This window comes from Pinus tabuliformis, chromosome 9, assembly GCF_031772625.1.
Source record: "Pinus tabuliformis cultivar Carrire ecotype Pingquan chromosome 9, CPIR1, whole genome shotgun sequence".
Taxonomy (NCBI): domain Eukaryota; kingdom Viridiplantae; phylum Streptophyta; class Pinopsida; order Pinales; family Pinaceae; genus Pinus; species Pinus tabuliformis.
The window spans coordinates 2,007,741,967-2,007,764,720 of record NC_142307.1 but is presented as its reverse complement, the minus strand read 5'-3'; positions in this window follow the sequence as shown (position 1 = coordinate 2,007,764,720).

Below are 22,754 nucleotides of genomic sequence, written 5' to 3'. Positions count from 1 at the left end.
AATTAGGAATGAATCTTCTCAAGAAGTTGATCTTTCCTAAAAAGCCTTGCAATTCTTTGATGTTTCTCGGATGAGGCACTTGAAGGATAGCTTGAATTCTGTCCGGATCGATCCTAATACCATCTTTTGAGATTATATGCCCTAGGAGTTTACCTTCCTCTAGGCCAAACAGTGATTTCTTTGGATTCAAAGATATGCCATATTTTCTGCAAATTAAGAAAACCTGCCTCAAATGCTCTAAGTGTTCTTGGTCTGATTTTGAAAAGGCAGTAAGATCATCTAGGTAGACCACTAGAAAATCATGGATTTCTTTGGCAAAGGCTATATCCATTGCTCTTTGGAACGTGGCCCCTGCATTCTTAAGCCCAAAAGGCATTTTGACATATTTGAAAGTTCCCCAAGGTGTTGTGAAGGCAGTTTTGTCTTGATCATCTAGGTGTACTAAAATCTGATTGAATCCAGAGAATCCATCTAATAATGAGATCCTAGAGGCTCCCACTACCCTTTGTAGGATATGATCCATTTTTGGTAAGGGTTAATGGTATTTGAGAGAGACTTTGTTCAAATTCCTTAGGTCAACACACAGTCTAATCTCTCCCGTCTTCTTCCTAGTAGGCACTAGGTTTGAAATCCACTCTGAGAACCTGATTGGAGCAATGATTCCTGCTTCATACATACGTTTCACTTCTTTTTCAATGAGGGGAAGGAGCACAAGGTTCACTCTTCTAAGCTTTTGTTTAAAAGGTTTTTGGTTTTCTTTTAAAGGTATGGTGTGCTGGATGACTGAGGTATCATAGGACTTGAGGTCCTCATAACTCCAGGCAAAGATATCTTGAAACTCTTTGAACAATTCAATGTATTTCAACTTTTGATCAGCTGGTAATGCCTTAGATAATTTTATCATTTTGGGATTTTCTGTGGTTCCAATGTTACAATCTTCAATTTCAGCATTCAGCGGTTGCATTTTTGGTTTTCTTGAGATATCATTTGAATCAAACAAATCCTCCAAAGGGGTTAAACCTATGGGCAGAAAATTGTCTTTTAGATCAATTACTTTGGCTTCTGTCTCAGCTATTTCATCTAAATCTGGTTGCTTCATCTCCTGTACATTTTTGTTATTAAAGGTAGTAGGGTGCAAAACCAGATTCGCTGTTTCCGTTGATATATTCTGCTTTATTGTGTATGCCTGTTGTTGATCATCCATAGCGCTAGTATCAATGTTAATACCGGAAAATTCTTCTAAAAATTCTTCTTTTAGAGTAAGGAAGTTATTTATCTGTGTGTCACTCTCAAAGACTTGCCAATTCTTGATGTTATCCGGGACTGCAGGCCTATGTTTGATTTCAACAGTGAAAGTGTGATTGGGTTTGAAAGGTAGCTTGCAAGTGCTGGCAAAGGTTGCCAAGCTATGAGCATGTAAATTGAGCTTTCTGGAAATTTAAGTTAGCTGAGATTCTGAGAAGGTGTCAAGTACCTGAATAGCTGCTCCCTTATAAGCTCTTTGTAGAGCTGTAACTAGGGTCTCTCACACCGCTAATTATTCCACATTAATAAGTCAATCCGGGAATGTTTTGTTATTGCAAGAAGTAGCTCAATCCGAGGCTATTTGTCCGAGTAATGCTTAGTAGTACAGTGGGTTGAGAAGATCAAAGGAAAACAGATGCTAAGCTGTAACGAAACCAAAAGATAGAATCACACAAAACAGTTGATCAGTCAAGGGTACGGAATCGATAACCCTTCCCTCTAGAAACTGATTAAAGAAGAGGAATTAGAGCATGGACTTATAGGTCTGGGAGCTAAGCAGCGTCTTGCTGAGGCTCACTACAGCCGTAGGCCTTTTCTCACACCAAAACAACAAAGGCAGGTAAATAAGTCAGCGGAAAGTAACATGGAACAGCAAAATGGAAATGGGACAGCACTAAATGGAACAACAATAAAATGGAACAGCAATAATCAAATGGAACAGCAATCCGTAAGGATTTATGAAACAACAACCATCACCTGTATGTACATGTTCTACATTAATATAGCAATCTGAGAGTATTGAATGATACGACTATGTTTCTAAACAGAATGACGCTACTCTCAAATCCCACAAATATTGTTTAACATAAATCCAATGACAGTAACATTCCTACCAGTACTCTGTTACAGAAATGGCTAAATAAAGATACAATTCGACCCTGTGTAAATCCAATTATACAGTGCAGAGTCTTTATATAGAGAAATCATTCATTCATTAAACGTAACAGAGCATAGCGCATCATATAAAGAATTCATCAGACTGCTAAGTAATAAAGATAAACAAACCACACACAAATCACCGTATAATGATACAAAAGCAAGTGTCCTTCGGAGCCGGGCCCTTAGCTGCCAATGATACACTGCCTTAGATTACTCCACACGGAATAAACACCAAGTCTTTTATATTAATCGCATTCACAAGAGTATAACAAAATCAGGTCTCAGTGAGACGCAATGATTAAAGTTTGTTCTGGAGCTGTAAAATTACAAAACAGTCGTCCTTTGCTTAATGATGTTGTGCCATTATATAAAAGAAATGACGGAGATATCTAGATAATCAGAGATAAGTAAAGCAGCGATCCCTCAGGATCGAAGATCCTGAGGGATTCGCTAATCGTTCAACCCTTCTTGCGTTCGCTGAGCCGGTATCCCGCATTCTTTTCCTGGACTATTCAATTCTGATTTTGCTTGATCGTGTCCGCATCCGGTTCCCTACTGGAGGAACAGCAATTATTTTTCCTCTGCTTCTCGCTTTTGGGCGGGAACTCCTTACTTGCATGTCTTTCTGCATAGAAAACGTCAATTATTAGCACTTGAGCTTCCTTCGTCTATTTTTGCACATTTTATCAAAATCCTTTATCTTCTTTGAATTCCTAATGCAGAAAAGGTTACAATTGTTATTGAAAAACCACTAGATTGCTTGTCAAAAGCATACCTTCCAGGTGCTCCACACACCCCCCTGCTTACCCTGTTTCATGGCCTCATGAAAACATTGTAGTTGACATGCAAGGCGGTGAGAGAATAGGCCGGAGAAGGGATCTCGTGAGGAGGCCGACAACCGTGATGAGCAACTAGATTATCAAAGAACTGATCTATTTGATCTGCAGGTATCTCATACAAGGCTTGATATCCGGGTGCAGGGTGCCAAATAATTGGACTGCGAAATCGATACCCTAACCAGGATGGCCCTTCTTGCAAAATCCGTTCCCCATAAAGGTTCAATCGGCTGGCAGCCAGCTCAAAATTCTCATATTTGAATGGTTCCCTGAGCTAGATGCTTGGACTAGAGGTCCGGTATCGAAATTTTGCAGCATCGAGGGCAAGATCTTTAATAGTCAGGAAATATTCCAGACCATTTCGGATCAAGACTTCGTGCATGGGTCCTATTATCTCAATGACACCTGGGATCCTCATAAGACTCCTATGCTCTCTCCATAGCGTCACTGGGTCTCTAGGTTCAGCTCGTATCCACAAGTCTAGGCTATTTTCTTGTCTCTGAAAGGTGTTATAAGCTCTGAGCCATTTCATCTGATTAACCCCAAATGAGATGAAGGCTTGGAATTGTATATCGCCAACAAAAGGGCCAGGATTTAAATCAGTTTCCTGGTCTAGCACAAGGTTGTGCAAGTAAAACTCGCACAATAACCTTTGAACCTTAACCCCATAATGCTTGCGACAGTCTATAAAGTCATTAACAGTGTTGATGTGGATAGGTGCTCCTGCCCTAACGGCTTTTATTTTCAATCTCAAATATCTTTCAAGCAAAAATAAAGCATAATTTTTAGCAGGGGCCCTACAAGTCAAAACGTCATTATATAAGGAACACACAGTGTCCATCTGCTTAACAACACTATCTAATCGACGAGTTACCTTAGCAACCTTTTCTTGTTCCTTCTGCCACCCCTCAAAGGCTTGGCTTTCAGATTGACTAATACTCTGAAGTTGTTGTTGTAATTCTTCATATTTCTCCCGGGGGATTGCTTGCTCTCTGAGTTGTTCAGCTTCTTGTTGGGCTTGCTTCATCATCCTGTGCAAGTTTCTCGTTTTTGGATCCTTGTTCCATTGAGCCGTAGAGGCCGGGAATTTTGCCTGCAACTTTTTATTGCGCTGTTTAGAGTTCAGAACCCGAATAACCCCTGAGGGTGGTGCCTCTGTTTGGGTCTCCTTATTCTCTTTCTCCTTCTTGACACGAATGAAAGGCTGCTGAGGTCCCCCTGCCATTGGAACATCTTGCTGCTCTTCTCCCTTAATTGGAATGTCAGTTTGTTCTCCAGGGTCAGATGGAACAGCAGTCTGTTCCTCTATGTTATTTGGAACAGCACCCTGTTCCTCATCAACATTTGGAACAGCAGACTGTTCCTCGGCAGTAGGTCTCCTGATGGGGTTTCGACCAACAAAACGGGTTCTTGTCCTCGGGGTTTTTGCTGTAGTGGCCCTCCTCCTTTTCCTTGAGGTCCTTTGTATTCTCAAATCGGCTTTCAGAATTCGAATTTGCTGCCGAAGCCTGGCTATAGTGCCCAACAACCTCTGCTGTTTCTTTCTTAATTTCTTAATCTCCTTTGCCTCGGCAGAGGGTTTGACCCTTAAGCCCGCTCCTTCTTCATCTGGGATATTTTCCGGCGTCCTGGGGACAGACTGTCCCTGATTGTTGTCTTCAATTTCATTATCATAACCAGGCGGGTTTTCTTCTCCTGCCTTTTCTGCATTTGCTTCCTCGGGTAGTTCTTCTTCTGCGGGACTATCAGGGACGCCTGCTGTGCTGGAGGGCTGGCCATATTCCCCCATATTGGCCAGAACTGCTGCCAATTCCTCCTCACCTACAGGGTCCTGCAACGGGCTACCCCCTGGCTGTGCTATTTCTTCTTCTTGATTGCCCTGCTCGGTAACCCCTTCTTCCTCAGAGTGCTCATTTTCTTGATTGTTCTGTTCGGTGGCCCTTTCTTCCTCAGAGTGCTCATCTTCTTGGTTGCTCTGTTCGATACCCATTTCTTCCCCTTCTGGCTGGCCAGTCCTGGGCCCTGATTGCTCCACATTTCCTTCGGAAGGTCCTCCTTCTGGTTCTGGAGGTTCGTCCGCAATTTCAATTGGCTGGGCCGTTGTTTCCTGAATTCTTTCCAACCTTCCTCGTATCCGGGCCAGCCGAGCTGACTTCCTTGGTCTCTCAGGTAGGTTGGGTGTGCCAGCAGGTTCTTTGGGTTCCTCTGGTCGTTCTGGCGTATCGGAAGGTTATTTCCGTTTTGAAGCGGCATGTCTTTCTGTTGCTGACTTCTTGCATTTCTCTAATCGTTCCGGCGTACTAGAGCACTGTTCAGGTTTTGGGGGTGGTGCAGCCGATCCTCCTTCGACTATTGCAATTAGTTCCTCCCAAGTGCTTTGCTGTTGAGTGAGACTGTGGCTCACTATCAACCGAATCAGCCCATGGTGGCTAACGACTGCATCTATGTGCTGGGCCTTCTTCAGGCTTTGGGCCGCGTCATGTAGTAGCGAATTTAAAAGTGCAAGGAGATTTACAGAACATTTTCCTTTTAAAACAGCTAAAAGTTTCAAGTGACGAGGTCTTACCACGTCTTTTCTCCCTTCGCAGGTGATATAACTTTGTACTATCTTCGCTAGCTCGGTCCAGGGTTCCCCTAGTGTTGCCGACAGAACTCCTTTCCCTTTGACTGTCAGGCTTTGGCCTTCGTCCTGAAAAATTTCCATAGCTTTTTGTAATCTTTCCTTCTTCGGCGTCCATATGGGTCCAACAGCTGGTAATCCTGAAACTTTTGCGATGATATCCTCTGTAACCGCTATCCGCTTTCCTCCTACTATGGAGTAATTTTCCTGCAAATTCTGCAGGAATTCCAATGCCACGGCTTCATTTGATTCTTGCAGGTGGTTGAAGTAATTCAACCATCCTACGTTTTCCAAGATTTTGCGAGCAGCAGCGGAAACTGTCAGCTTGTGAGGTTCACTTCGGACCGTCTTTCCGCCCATGATTCTACTCAGAAATGGAACAGCAACTGCTTGCGGTGTTTGCGACGCAGAGAGGGTGATCACCGAGCATGCAACTAAAAAAAAAAAAATTCGTGGATGGCAATTTCCGTAGAATGGAAGCATCATACCGTTAAACCATGTCATTCCTTCGTACATTGTCTCGCCCGAATGGTGTGCAGCCACGTAATCATGGAGTAATGAGATTACCTTCCCCCCCCCGCGATCTGATAGGCTGTCCCCAGCCGTCAAAGAGAGGAGCAGCAGCCAGTTCGGAGGTCCAATCATAGAGTACAGCATATGAAATTATGCCATGTTTTAGAAAAACAACGAAATGCCGAAACCGAGGCAAAAAGGTAGATCGCGTTTTGCATAAGAGCCTGCGTGATATATTGAGGAGCTAGGGGATGGGACGTCTGTCAAGCGTACGAAGTCTTCAGTGGTCACCGTCAGTTCCGTTGCCATGATTGGTGGTAATAAATATTCATGCGATATATACATTGGGTGTGACATATGATCTTTGCAAAGGATAAGAGACAGAAAAATTTAATATCATACCTGTTGGTGTAATTATTACGACTTCTATGCCATTAACAGAGCTCTGCTGCCAACAGGTGTTCATAACCTTGGCAGAGTTGTTTATTTCACCCTCCGGAACCATAATCCTTTGTGTATATTCTGAAGAGTGCTTTGTCAAAATGCAGGCCATTATGCTGGCTTGGTAACCAGATAGCCATAATGCCATTCACAAGGTAGGCGCGAAACGTGGTCAGGCCGGCTCGCGATGAGACCCCCTGTTCCAAGGTTTGCTTGTTAATTTACCTTCGGACCATATCCCTGGTGTGGTGGCCGTTATGGGAATGCCACTTCGCTTCCGTCCTTATGATCATGGTAGGCCGGCTCTTAATGAGACCTCCTATCCTGCATTTGACAATTTTCATATTTTGTTTTTGTTTTCTTTTGCAGAGCACCTTCTCTTGTTTATTTTCACATAAGGGTGGTTCCGCACTCCTTAAGAGCGAGGAATGGAGGAAAAAGTCTTACGATCCCAACAGATAGATATAAATCGTTCGTTCTTATTCCTAAGTAATGATCAAGAAAGATTTTTAGGGGAATCGTCATGATAAAGATCACCAACCAGGGTACCGGTAAATGACAATGACAGCGAAGATGAAAAGTTCACGTTCCTCCTCTTGTCCTGTTATACATACTGGCTTCATAGTGATAGCGATTTATGATGTGCTGATTTCGGTATATCATGGTTTTATGTTCACCGCATAAGTTCATTGCTGTATCTACAAGATTGAAGAGAATATGGAGGCAAAGCATCTTCCATAAGGGCGAAAACATGTCGATGGCATTCCTGAGAGAAGAATTCATTCGTAGGATACCATCTCTTTGAGAGGAACAACGGAAAATCGCAAATGCTGTCCCCTTTTGAGAAAGGAACAGCGAAGATACTCAAATGCTGTTTCTTTTGAAAAGGAACAGCAGACACACTCAAGTTCTGTTCCTTTTCACAAAGGAACAGCAAAGACACACAAGGGCTGTTCCTTCTAAAAAGGAACAGCAAAATCACACAAGTGTTGTTCGTTTTTGCAAAGGAACAGCAAAAGACACAAGTGTTGTTCCTTTTCGCAAAGGAACAGCGAAAACATGCAAGTGCTGTTCCTTTTCGCAAAGGAACAGCAAAAACACACAAGTGTTGTTCCTTTTCGCAAAGGAATAGCAAAAACACACAAGTGCTGTTCCTTTTCGCAAAGGAACAGCAAAAAACACGCAAGTGCTGTTCCTTTTCGCAAAGGAATAGCAAAAACACACAAGTGCTGTTCCTTTTCGCAAAGGAACAACAAAAACACAAGTGCTGTTACTTTTCGCAAAGGAACAGCAAAAACACACAAGTGCTGTTCCTTTTCGTAAAGGAACAGCAAAAACACAAGTGTTGTTCCTTTTTTCAAAGGAACAGCAAAAACACAAGTGTTGTTCCTTTTCGCAAAGGAACAGCAAAAACACAAGTGCTGTTCCTTTTTGCAAAGGAACAGCAAAAACACAAGTGTTGTTCCTTTTCGCAAAGGAACAGCAAAAACACACAAGTGCTGTTCCTTTTCACAAAGGAACAGCAAAAAAACACAAGTGCTGTTCCTTTTTGCAAAGGAACAGCAAAAACACAAGTGTTGTTCCTTTTCAAAGGAACAGCAAAAACACTTGGAATACAAGCAAAAAAATCAAGAAACATATATACAAGATATTATGTACAAGTTATAAAAATGAATTTCTTAAATTATAGGTGAGGAATATTTCGCTTCCTCTCCTAAGATTTCCATATCAGTATCTTGTCGTAGCTGCTGATAGAAGGATTCCCGAGTGAGTGGCTTTCGATAAAGGCGAACTCGGTGGCCATTTACTTTGAATGCATATCCAGAACCGTCAATTGTGATCAGGGTAAGGGTCCCATTGTCATGTACCTTCTGGATTTCGTATGGTCCTAACCATCGAGTCTGTAGTTTCCCCGGGAAGTCCTGAAACCGAGAGTCGTATAATAGAGGCCAGTCTCCTTCATGAAAGACTTTATTCTTGATAAGTTCATCATGCCATTTAGCTCGCTGTTGTTGAATTAATGCTGTATTCTGTAATGCAGAGAGCCTGATTTCGTCCAATTCATTAATCTACTGTAATCGATTGATTTGTGCCTCACTCAGATCTAGGCCGACTTCCTGTGCCGTTCGTAGCGTTCGGATTTCGAATTCTATGGGGAAAATTGGCTGCTTTCCAAACACTAATTGATAAAGTGAATAGCCTGTAGTACTTCTCCATGTGGTTCTGTAGGCCCACAGTGCCTTAGGTAGTCGAGTGGCCCAATCACGCCTATGCGATGCAATGGTCTTTGTTAAAATTGATTCTATTACCTTATTACTACTCTCTACTTGCCCATTTTCCTGCGGATGGTATGGGGTAGTGATCTTATGTTGGACATGGTAATTGTTAAGTGTTGCAGCTAATTTATTTCCAACAAATTGTGGTCCACCATCGGTGATTAGTTCCCTCGGAAGTCCATAACGTACAAACAAATGGAACAAGAATTGTATCACAGAGTCTTTTGTAGCCCTAGGTAATGATTCGACCTCGACCCATTTAGTAACATAGTCTGTCGCCACCAGAATGTATGTCCTCTGATTTCATGATGGATTGATGGGCCCAACGAAGTCCAGAGCCCATCGTTCAAATGGCTCAATGACCAATTGTGGTCTCAGAGGCATTTCATCGGCTTGGCCAGGTTTTCCTACTCGTTGGCAGCTGTCACAGGCTTGTGCAAATTTTTTCGCATCCTTGAAAATTGTAGGCCAATAGTATCCCGTCTGCAATACTTTATGTGCTGTTCTTTTTTCAGCGAAATGTCCCCCGCATGGCCCGTCGTGGCAAGCTTTTAGAATGTCGAAGATTTCGTCTTCTCGAATACACCTTCTGATTTGCATGTCTGCCCCTGTATGGAACAAATGGCCTCCAATCCATGAAAACCGAGTGCTCTTCTGAACAATCTGCTTGCGTTCCTGAGGGGTTAAGTGTTTTGGTAGCTTACTGACTGCAAGGTAATTGGTGACATCAGCATACCAGGGTGTTCGAACAGCAACAGCAAACAGGTGCTCGTCAGGAAATTGATCTTCCACTGTTGCTGTTTCAATTGCTTTCGGTATTCGTGAGAGGAAATCAGCTACAGGGTTCTCCTTGCCAGGTCGATCCTTAATTGTAATGTCGAACTCCTGCAATAAGATCAACCATCTCGTTATTCTAGCTTTCGTAACAGGTTTATTTGCCAAATATTTGATAGCGGAATGATCTGTATATAACACAACGGGATAGCCTGTGATATAATGTCTAAATTTGTTAACAGCATGTATTACAGCCAGGAATTCCTTTTCAGTAACAGTATAATTGAGTTCGGCAGAGGATAAATTTTTGCTGATATAGTAGATAGCGTATGGTCTCTTATCCTCTTCTTGCCCTAGGACTGCACCAATTGCTGTGTCCGAGGCATCAGATGAGATTTGAAATGGCAAATTCCAGTTGGGTCCTCGAAGGACTGGGGCTGTTGATAGAAGCTTCTTCAATTCCTTAAAAGCCTGGTCACATTTTTCTGTCCACAAGAAATCAACATTGCCAGTTAAAGCATATAGAGGTGCAGCAATACGTGAGTAATGTTCTATAAATCGTCTGTAATACCCAGAAAAGCCAAGAAAACTGCGTACCTCCGTTTGAGTAGTGGGGGTAGGAATAAGCAAAAGAATCTGGATTTTAGCCGGGTCTACCTGGATGCCGGCTGCTGAGATATAGTGCCCTAGAATGAGCCCTTCTGTCATCATCATGTAACACTTTTCGTGACTCAGACAAAGTCTGGTAGCGATACAACGTTGTAGGACTTTTTCCAGGGTATCTAGAGCTGGGTCAAAATCATCTCCATATGGTGTAAAGTCGTCCATATACACTTCAAGTCCGTCGTTTATAAGATCTGCGAAGATACTAAGGACAGCCCGTTGGAATGTAGCAGGGGCATTACATAGGCCGAAGGGCAAGACTCGATAGGCAAACGTTCCCCAAGGGCAAGTAAAGGTAGTTTTATCCTGGTCTTCAGGGGCGATTTGGATTTGGTTATATCCGCTGAAGATGTCCAGGAAAGAAAAGAATTTCTTTCCTGCCAAAGTGTCCAATACTTGATCTATAAATGGGAGAGGGAAGTGATCCTTCTGCGTGGCCTTATTTAACTCCCTGTAATCTACGCAAATCCTCCATTTTCCATTTTTCTTGGGTACCACCACCAGGGGAGAGACCCACTTACTGTCGGAGATGGGATAAATAAAATTAACATCTAGAAGTTTCTGAAGTTCGGCTTTTACTACCTCTTTTAGATGGGGGTTCAGTCTTCTTTGCGGCTGACGAACAGGTTTTGCATCTTTTTCTATGTAGATGTGGTGGGTGCATAATTGGGGATCGATCCCTTTCATGTCAGGGTAATCCCACGCAAATGCTCCTTGATATTTTCGTAACAGATTTACAAGTTTTGCTTCTTGGTCTGGTGTAAGGTTGGTGTTGATATTTAGGGCCTTACCAGGTTCAATTTCCACTACTTTACTATTGGCAACAACAGTCACTGGTATTGTTTGGTCATGTGCGTCTTTCAAAGGGTCTTCCTCTAGCTCACTATCAAATGCTGCCTCTATCATAAAACACTGTGTGTGAGATCTAGATTCAGTTTGACTAATGAAGTTATTGATGGCATCATCTTCTATTTGATCTTTAAAATCTAAAGCCTTTTGTACAGTCAATGGGGATCTGATATTGTTAGTAAGGTATGACACAGGATACTGATTGGTTTTGATCATTGACAGGCTTGGCTGTGCTGGAGGATATAGAACTAGATTTTTAACATCTGGTCCTTTAGTTATAGTCATGTTTCCCTGCCGGCAACCAATGTAGGCATCGGCAGTAGCAAGCCAAGGTCTTCCTAATATTAGCGGATGTCCATCCAGTCGGGTTTTTGGGTTAATTATCAGGAAATCAGTTGGATATTCCCAGGAGTCTACAGAAACCATGACATCGTATAGAGTGCCTTCTGGTCGAACTACAGATCGATCTGCCAATTCCAACAAAGTAGAAGTAGGTTCTACTGATGTGATGCCAAGTTTTTGGCAAGTATAGGTTGTCAAAATATTGATTGCAGCTCCTAGATCAACTAAAGCGTTAGTCAGGGTTTGGCCATAGATTTGGACAGTCACAATTGGATTTCCGGGATCTTCGTATTTGATAGGTGCCTGTTTTCCCGATAATAAATCAGATAAAGTGCCGACTACTTGGACTCTTGGGTTAGTGCTTGTATTCCTCCTTGATTTTTTTATGCACAGTTCTTTTATAGTTTTTGCGTATATGGGAATATCTTGAATGGCTTGGAGGAATGGAATTTTTATGTACAGGTTTTGTAACTCTCCCAGAATGTCAAAGTCTGGTTGTTGTACTGGTCGTGGTATGACTAATCGTTCCGGGAAAGGAGGAGAGGATGTATTTGTTTGTTGATGGGTCTGTTCTTTATTTACACCCTCTTGTTGTGGTGGTTGTTCTATTGGTAACTGATCTTCAATGTGAACTGTTTTGTCTCCCTCTTTTTCTATGATACGTCCAGATCGTAACTGAAGGTCATTGCACTCCCTTAGGTCAAGTCCAGTTTCTGATGTTTCTATAATTTGGAGGGATTGGACTGGTCTATTATTAGGATTGGGATTGGGTTGGGCTGGGAGTTGCGGCCTTAGATTAGACTGGGGGTTCTGTTGTAAGGCTGGCAGAGTCGGTTGAGTGAGTGGAATAGTTCCTGTTGACTGATATGTCGATCTTGGCCAATTTGTCTGCCAGGGCGAACTTTGTGAAGTAGGGGGAATCCATTGCGGAGGGTATGAGTTATTCTGCCAATATGGTGGGGTGTAAGGAAAATTTGGCCATCCGAATTGGCTTGTCTGATTCATCCATGGGTTTGGAGAAGGAAACGGCTGTGACGACCAATTCGGGACTGGGGGTGTAGATTGGTTTTGCCACATACCATATTGCTGAGCATTATACTGCGGAGGCGGAAAAGAAGAGGTCGGGTCAGAAAACATACCAGATTGCCTAGGTTGCCATTGGCGACGTTGGTTAACAAAGTATGCTGGTTCTGATTCTTCTTCTGCTTCCTTGTATACTGCCTTCAATCCAGGAAGTGAGGGGCAGCTCTCAGTAAGGTGGTCTTTCGTACAGATAGCACATGTTTGAACTGTATCTAGCGGACATTCCTTGTGGCTGTGTTTTCTTCTGCATCGGGGGCAGAAAATTGCCAGATTTTGCTCCGCCTCCATTTGCTTTTGTTTAGCCTGCGCAATATCAAGCTAAGTAGTTAATGTCCCCAGAATATCAGTTTTAAAATTTTCTAATAAATTCCCTAGTTCTACACGTGTTACCCCTTCTGTTGATATTTTGTTGTCTTTAACAAACCTATCATATTTTGTTGATTTTATCCTTGTGCTACCTCTTAAAATCCTGATGCATAAATTAATGATATCAGCAAAATTCTCTTGGTAAATATCCCCTTTTCCCATGATATTCAATGTTTCAATCCACTGCTCTTTCATTCCCCTAATCAATGCAGTTTTCAACACATTATCGGGCAGAGGTAGTGATACATAGGGGGATCTCTGTAAATTATACTGGAAACGTTCTACGTATTCTTCCAAAGTTTCATTTGGTCTGGCCGTCATTTGGAAAATTTCATCTTTTAGCTCTCTCGACCTACAATAATCCTGATATTTTTTAAGAAAGGATTCTTTCATTTGCTCCCAGTTGTTTATGACTCCACCACCTAAACCCACGAACCATCTCAGAGCTGCTCCTTTTAAAGTGGAGAGGAACAGCTTTAATTTCTGGGGGTCAGTGGTGTAATCGTACCCTCTACATAGCACATCGAATTCAAATAAAAATGCATCGGGGTCTTCTGATGTAAGTCCATGAAACGTCGGGATGTGTTGAAGAGGTATTGCTTTCATGGGTGCATTTGCAGCAGAATCTACTATAGGATATTGCAATGTAGAAGTTTGAGCATTTGGCTGATTCTGTGCCATTGGATCAAATATGTGCCAATATCCTTCCGGAATTTCTAGGAGGGTATTCCTAGGTTGAGAAGGGACGGCCTTGGCAGGAACTGTTTTAATGACACTTCCCTTATCTAGGATTTCTGTCTGAGGGAATGGGGTGCCTTCAAGGTTAACTTTGACCGCGCTCCCCCTGTCTGGGCTGTTTAACAATTGGATTATCCTAGAAGGAGACCTTGGTTCCTCTATTTCCCCTGTTTCCCCTTCTCCTTCACAAAGATTGCTTAAATTCCCTTCTTGCAGCCATTCTGACACAGAATTTTGAATTTCTTGGAAGTCCTGTTCATCAGTCCGACTGTGCACCTCAGCATAGGCTCCAGATGGTGATGTTGTAGCCTGAAGGGAGCCAGTAGGCTACTTAGAATGAGTCTTTCTGAGGCCTACTGACAACTGAGATTCAGTTTTCTTATAGATTTCGTCTATGAAGGTTGTTCGGCCAAGGGTCACCGGTCCTTTGGCTTTTTCAGGTTTGACTGGAGGTTTGATATTTTTTTCTAGCTTTTTCTGCTTAGTCATGCACTCTAAAAACTACTAAATCCTATTCAACCAGCAATTCTGCTAAGAGAGCGGACGGTGGAGCAGGGCTTTTACATGCTCTGTACGTAGGTTCTTACCTTCCGTTTTTAAAATCCAACTCCCCCCTAGCAGCTTTTGTGCAGTACTCTGTAAAGGGCAAATGGCTATACTCCTTCCCCGGCAACGGCGCCAAAATGTAGAGTTGTAACTAGGGTCTCTCACACCGCTAATTATTCCACATTCCACATTAATAAGTCAATCCGGGAACGTTTTGTTATTGCAAGAAGTAGCTCAATCCGAGGCTATTTGTCCGAGTAATGCTTAGTAGTACAGTGGGTTGAGAAGATCAAAGGAAAACAGATGCTAAGCTGTAACGAAACCAAAAGATAGAATCACACAAAATAGTTGATCAGTCAAGGGTACGGAATCGATAACCCTTCCCTCTAGAAACTGATTAAAGAAGAGGAATTAGAGCATGGACTTATAGGTCTGGGAGCTAAGCAGCGTCTTGCTGAGGCTCACTACAGCCGTAGGCCTTTTCTCACACCAAAACAACAAAGGCAGGTAAATAAGTCAGCGGAAAGTAACATGGAACAGCAAAATGGAAATGGGACAGCACTAAATGGAACAGCAGTAAAATGGAACAGCAATCCGTAAGGATTTATGAAACAACAACCATCACCTGTATGTACATGTTCTACATTAATATAGCAATCTGAGAGTATTGAATGATACGACTATGTTTCTAAACAGAATGACGCTACTCTCAAATCCCATAAATATTGTTTAACATAAATCCAATGACAGTAACATTCCTACCAGTACTCTGTTACAGAAATGGCTGAATAAAGATACAATTCGACCCTGTGTAAATCCAATTATATAGTGCAGAGTCTTTATATAGAGAAATCATTCATTCATTAAACGTAACAGAGCATAGCGCATCATATAAAGAATTCATCAGACTGCTAAGTAATAAAGATAAACAAACCACACACAAATCACCGTATAATGATACAAAAGCAAGTGTCCTTCGGAGCCGGGCCCTTAGCTGCCAATGGTACACTGCCTTAGATTACTCCAGACGCAGAGACGGAATAAACACCAAGTCTTTTATATTAATCGCATTCACAAGAGTATAACAAAATCAGGTCTCAGTGAGACGCAATGATTAAAGTTTGTTCTGGAGCTGTAAAATTACAAAACAGTCGTCCTTTGCTTAATGATGTTGTGCCATTATATAAAAGAAATGACGGAGATATCTAGATAATCAGAGATAAGTAAAGCAGCGATCCCTTCGCTAATCGTTCAACCCTTCTTGCGTTTGTTGAGCCGGTATCCCGCATTCTTTTCCTGGACTATTCAATTCCGATTTTGCTTGGTCGTGTCCGCATCCGGTTCCCTACTGGAGGAACAACAGTTATTTTTCCTCTGCTTCTCGCTTTTGGGCGGGAACTCCTTACTCGCATGTCTTTCTGCATAGAAAACGTCAATTATTAGCACTTGAGCTTCCTTCGTCTATTTTTGCACATTTTATCAAAATCCTTTATCTTCTTTGAATTCCTAATGCAGAAAAGGTTACAATTGTTATTGAAAAACCACTAGATTGCTTGTCAAAAGCATACCTTCCAGGTGCTCCACACTCTTAACCTTAGATCATTTGTGATAAAGTTTCCTTTCATCTGTTGTATGATCAGATCTGAATCACCTGAGATTGAAACTTTGGTTGCACCTAAATTTTTTATGAGTTTGAGACCTAACAAAAGGGCTTCATACTCAGCCATATTGTTTGTGCATCGAAAGTTTAACCTATATGCATGACCTTCAGCTTGGTCATTCTGCATATTGTGAATCCAGACTCCTGCCCCAGCTCCTAACTTGTTTACAGAGCCATCAAATTCTAAATACCATAAGGTTTCATGGTCAAGGTTTGCATTGAGAGTCTTAGAAAGTTGGATCATGGGCAGATTGGTTTCTTGCAAGTCATTTGATGCATCATTCTCCTTTGTTATATCAATTATATCAAAAGTCTTTTGGTCTTGAGAGGCAAATTGTTCATTCAATCCCTCTGTCTATGCTGCCACTAATAGTTTAGGATAAGCCTTGCTGCACATGTCAGCATTATACAGAATAAATGAATCCATGTCAGAATGTATTGAATAGATAGGGAAGTTTTGGGGCTTCTCTTGACTACTCACCACATATTTCATTAATGTTTCACGGTATAATCTTTTTGGCTGTCCAAAGACTAAAATCGTGGCGTACGACATGTCTAGTTGCAAAGATACTTGGAGTTTGGCCCCCCAAGATCTGGATAAGAGCATACCGTACTTAGGTGGAATGTCAGCTACCACCACATCCATCAAAATTGTTTTGGTTGGGTATTATACCAGGGAGACACACAGATCTTTAATTAACCCTAAGCACCTGACTTGGCTTGAATCAAATGAGAATAGATCTTTGTAAGGTCTGGTGATATCTAGGTCTAGTTTTTCCATTACAGATTTGGGCATTAAGTTATGTGAGGCCCCAGAATCAAACATTGCATTATGTAGTACCTTGTCATGAATGTTTAAACTGACATAGAAGGGTGGAACCCCTCCATTGGCTATCTTTCCGTTAACCTCAGGACCAAACAGTAACTCAGGTTGATCATCTAGAACATTCACAGCATCCTTATTGTCTGATATTTGGAGTGACCTATTAATCTGTTGTCTGTACACTTGATGTTTGGCCAATTCAGAAAAAGGGATAGCTATCTTTATCTTACTTATTTATGTTTCTAAGTTAAAGGGCTTTTCCATTTGAGTCTTGGCATTAACTGCAGCAGATTTTTCCTTTTCAGCTGGATTTTCAGTAATCCTTTCTTCATGATTGGTATGATTTTGAATGAAATCAGTCCTAGATTTATTTTCAGGGATGCTGTTTGAACTTGCTTTCGAAGGGTGGGATGGGGATGGCTGGTTTCCAGAGGGTTGTGCATCTGATATATCCTCCACAGTGACTTCTGTGGGATGCGGGTCTGTTGTATCAGAGGATTCTGGAAGAACAGTTTTATCCTTTGTCTTTTTTGGCTGCTTACTGTCCTTTGGTTTGAAAGGTTCAGGCACATCTATGGTTCTACTCCTTAGTTTATACTGTTTATGTACCTCATACACTGCTGCATCATAGCCTTCCCTAAAGTCAAAAGACTCTCCTGATTTGGTTTGAAATTGATTACAATTATGAGCCTCTTGATCTTCTTGTGTTAGAAAGACCTGATGTTCGCTATCCAAACCCATTAGGTTGATGTGAGGGTCCTCGGTTGGTTCAGTAGATGTTGAGGCCTCAGCATAATTTTCTTGAAAAGGGGGTCTAATGTGCTGGTCGGGATCAGCCCTTCCAACATTTGGATTTTGATTCTTTCTAAAATTTAGGTTTCTAGCAGTACTTGGTTGACCTTCCCATGATGATTTTCTTTCTATGGTTTCTACCCTGTCCCCAAGTCTGTCCATGCCTTTGATGATTGCATCTAGCTTTTGTTCGAATGCTGAAGGTTCTTCCTTAAAAGTAGTTCTTCTCTCAGCTCTTGCTCTATTCCTTTTAGCAATAAGGTTTGCCTCTACACTGACAGCTATGTTTTGCATGTCTGCCAAGGTTGCAGGGGCTCTTCCCCTCAGTTGATATGCCATGTCAGCATCAAATCCATCAATGAATTTGATTAAGGCTAAATTAGATGGAGGTCTAAGGTTTTGAGGGATGGCATTGTAAACGTTGTTAAATCTTGCACAATAATCTAGGACAGTTTCTTGTGGGCCTCTTCTTATGGTGTCATACTCAGATAAAATATGTAGTGGGTCTTTTTTCTTTTCCCATCTGTTCAGGAAGGATTGATAAAGAGCACCTGAATCGGCTATGGAGTTTGCAGCAAGTGCTCTGAACCAAGTTCTTACTTCACCTGTTAAACTTTGGACAAAAATTTTCATTCTCACATCATTATCGTCTATTTCATAATTTTCAAAGTAGTCTTGCATTTTCTTGGTATGTTGTAAGGCAGTATATGTGCCGGTACCATCAAAATAAGTGATCTTACTTTGGTAGTCCTGAGGCATAGCCCCAGGATTACCAGGTAGCTGTAGAGGGGCATAACGATTTGCCATATTTACAGGGATCAATGGGACAACAGGAAGGAGGGGAATGACTGGAACAACAGGGAGAACAACGGCAGTTTGTGCAGTGGATGGAGATGTGAAGAATATGTTCTGAGAGGTGGATGAGGAAGAAGGAGAAGATGGGGTTATGTGAGGATGAACTGATGGTTTAGCAGGGGTTGGGATATAACTTTGCTGAACTGCCTCAGGGCTAGAATCAGCAAGCTCTTCCTGTTCCTCTTGCTTCCTAAGAATCTTCGGGATTAAATTAGGATTGTCAAAAACAGCTGGAGGATTTGGGTCAGGATTTGACCTAGTATACCTAGTTTTCTTTTTAGGAGCCAGCTTCTGAATTTGTTTTTGGTATTTTTGGGAATGTTTTTAGAACTAACAAGGGACTGCTCAAATTTTGGAACAACTATCTAGAGTCTAAAACTAGCATCAAGTTTGACTGAAGTAGCTTTTATCTACTCCTGTAAATGCAAAGCAAAAACAATTTCAAAGGCTTCCTGGCTTACATTCAGGCTTCATCTGTAGTTTTTAAAAAGTAGATAGCAGTTTGAAAAATTCGTTCGCTCCCCAGCGGAGTCGCCAATTATGTTAACACTCAGGTTGTTCCCTTTGACTCCAAAGGGAATACGGCCGAGGTAACCACCAACCAATCTTTTAGCTACAGGTCCTAGCCTACCTGCAACCAGAGAGAGCTCTCTCTTTCTGATATAGCTTTGTTTTGATGTAATTTTAGGCTAGTGATGGTGCAAAGGATTTTGTTTTGAATTTATTGGGATGATGATTTCAGTCATAACAGGTATGTTTTTGCAGAATAATCTAGGCCATTGGGCATGGAGTTGATGATGGTGAACTGCTGGAAGTGTCTTTTTGAGGAAAAGGTTATGCTACAGAGCCAGAGAAGCATTTATGGAACAATTTTTTAAATCTGAAATATGATGGGATGAAATCAGGGAGTGAAAGGCAACTAAGGATCTTTCACTAAACTGATAGGGGGAATAGTGGGAACATTATTTAGGAGCATTTAAGAATTCCTGAACAGCATTCATAGTGATAGAACAAATACAAACATGAGCAGTTAAGAATTCATGTTTACGATTAGTTCTGAAGAAAACATTTTTAACAACAGAGATTGAGCATAGGGTGTATTCAAACAATTCCTGTACTATTCTTTTTCTCTATTGCTAAGCTAATGAAACATACATCTGAGTTAAGCAAACATAGAAAGACAAAACATAGTTTAGGATAACTTATTGTTCCATCAAACAACACAGGAATTCTGTAGCAGAACGCAGATCATCACTTTGACATCAAACAGTGCAGAGATCATGAAATTTTCCAGCCATTTGTATTAGATAGTCTGAAAATATACAAAACAGTGTCTCAGAGAGAAAATCACCAACCCCAAATACGTTGTGTGGGGAGGTATATATACAAAAAATTAGATACAAAATATCTAGCTGATGAGTTAATGGCTCATAGATTCTATGCCAACCCCTTAGGGATTACAGTTGATAGAGTAAATGCTGAAATAACTATTTAGTGCATTAGCTGTCCATCTTTGTCAGAAAGTTTTGACTTTTGTGACCTATTGAATCGGCTAGAGCTGTGCTATCCAAAGTTTGCACGTTTCCTTTCTTTGGTTTGTTGTCCCAGTATTTTGCTGAGTCATTACTCTCACCCGCCCTGCCTGTTGTCTTCATGCTGCATTAACTTTTGTTGACCTGAGGCTGATTAGAAGAGACCGAACATAGATCATTGGGGCAAAATTTGCAGCATTGCTTGCCACCAATCTTTCTTAGGTAGTTGGTGTCTTCGTATTTTTATTAGAGTTTCATCTGCCTCTGTGTACCTGTAAAAATTTGGTGGGACCTCAAACAGGTGATTAATTTCATGCTCAATGTAAAATAAATTTTCCAGCTTGTCATAGAGGCTCTGCCCTGATGGAGGTCCTGTTTCTTCTGAAGTGCTGGTGGATGTTGTGATCTGGTTTGCAATGAAATTGGTCATTCTAGTGGCATATTGCTCACGGGTGAGCAGTCTTCCTGCGCCGGTCAATAGGCTGGGCAATCCTTTGTCTTGTAATGCACCCATTCTAAGCTTGTAGTCATCTACCTCAGCCTGCATTTCCTGACATTTTCTCTCCAAAGTTTGCACAAAATTTCTGAGGGTCAGCACTTTTTTAGCTGTTAGAACAGTATCTGTTCTGCTGCTGATGTCTAGGGCTGCCAACTCCTCCTTGGTGTGAGTGTTGAGGAAATGTATCATCCTGCTGGCCTGCTCAGGCATATTTCCTAGTGCTGCTCTGGCCTTTTGGCTTTCAACTTGAGCTTGGCCTATTAACTCCATCTGCTCATGCACTGTTTTGATTGATTTCCACTGTTTGGTGATAGAGTGGTCAATCCGGGTCCACAAAATTTTCTTTATCTCAGCCAGAGTCTTCTCTAAATTCAATTCCTTTTCCAAAGCCTTTATTCTGTCCTTCAGGGCCTTAATCTTTCTAGTCTGCTCTGCTACTGTCATTTTGGATTTGTCATATTTTGTTTCTAGCTTAGCCAATTTTTCTTTGGCTTGTTTAATCTTTGTTGCCTGAAGCTCCAGCTCTTTGACAGCTTTGGTCAAATCATCCATGCTCATGCTATCCTCAGGAGCTGTTGTTGTTGCCGCTGCAACATCTGTAGTTGTTGTAGCCATTGGAGGGGTCACTGCTGCTTCTGTAGTTTCTGCAGTAGTTGGGGTAGTTTGAGGAGGCTGGGAGGTTGACTCTCCTTGTTTGTCTTGCAGTTCCCTCTCCAACTCCCCTTCCAAATCAATTACTTTTTGGTTTAGTTTCATCATCAAATCCAATTGATTCTCAGCTTCTTTCTCTTTCTGTAATTCTCCTGTTTGAGGGTGCTCAGTAGGGAGCAATCTCAATCTCTTTTTCAATGTAGAAATATCATCATCCTTCTTCTTCATAAGGGCCCTCACACCCTTAGGATTCTTAGGATCATGTCCTAAGTCCACAATAATGTCCTCCAATGTTTTGATTCTGTTGTTTTTCGTTGTGGAGGACATTCTCTCTAAATCAAGCTAAGTATTAGTGTTCCTCAGGGATTCCTTTAACTCATGGGCCATTGTGGGCTTGTCTACCAATGTGGCATAGACCATTTCCCCTGTTTGTTGATGCAGTTCTATTTGATCCATGGGGTGAATGTCTTTTGCCATAACCTCCAACTTTGTTCTGACATAATCTGCAGCTGAGTGAGGCTGCTGTACTTTGGGTTTAAAATGGCTGAGGATCATCTTTTCCTCTTTGATGTCATATGCTGCCATCAACCTTTCTTGTTTGGCTGGTGTTGCCTTGAGAAATTGGTCATATAACTGCACTCTTAGTAGCTCATTTTGTGCCTTAATTTCTTTAAAGGTGGCCTTGGTGCTAGATGGCTTCTTTCTTTGCTGAGTGGAGGAGGACACCTCCATGCCATGTTGTCTTTGCTGCTCTTGTTGAAAAGAGCTTGTGGCTGTTTGTTGACTGTCTTCCTTATCTTTCCTTGGGCTTCCAAGGATTTCTTCACTGATTTCTTCCACAACTGGAGAATCAACCTTTTGCCTTTTGGCTTCGGGTTGCTGGGTGGATCCACTAGCAGGTGTGGACTCCTCTCGGTCTCGTTTTCTTCCTCTTTCCTCATGTGTAGGAGTCTTCAAGGCAGGCACTGTTGGTGCCTCTGTTTGTTGTGGAGGAGTCTGTTCTTGTTGTTGCCCTATTGAAGAGGTAGGATGCTCTGTGACCACTTCTTTTTCTGCACCCATTATCCCCTTGCCCTTTGCTATACCTGTTGCTAATGTAGATGTCCCCTGGGCGGCGGGTGTGGTTGCAACAGTGGATGTACCTTCTCCGATTTGATGTGGTAGCTTGAATGTTACCTGCTGCACAAAATCCAAGTCAAGAGTTTTTTCTAAATCCTTGACATTTTTCTCCATTACTTCCTCTTGAGTTAATTCCTCAACTAATGTACCTTGCAACCATTCATCTTGGTTGGCATATTGCTCAATTTGTGGATATTTACAGTGGTCATAACCTAGCAGCCTGTACTTAACTCTTCTGGCACTGATAAAGCCCTCCAGGTCATAAGGGACCCACCAGAAGCTCCTCTTTATCTTATATTTGTCCCTGAGGATTTGATCAACATCTTGCCAACCTTCTTTCTTGTTCATGATGAAGGGGCCCAGATGGTCTTTGAATTTGAGGTGAGCCTTCTTTTTAGCACTATGAAAGTGGGTGAGCTCAGAACTAATGAGTTGCCTATAGTATTCCAAGGCAAACAATCTCATTGGTACATACCTTGGAAGCCTGTAAGGATAGGGCTCACAGCCATAAATTCTGATGACAGTATGGTTTTGATATAGGTACCAATCACCTATTTTATAGCTCTTGGACAACTGCAAGGTCTTCTGAATC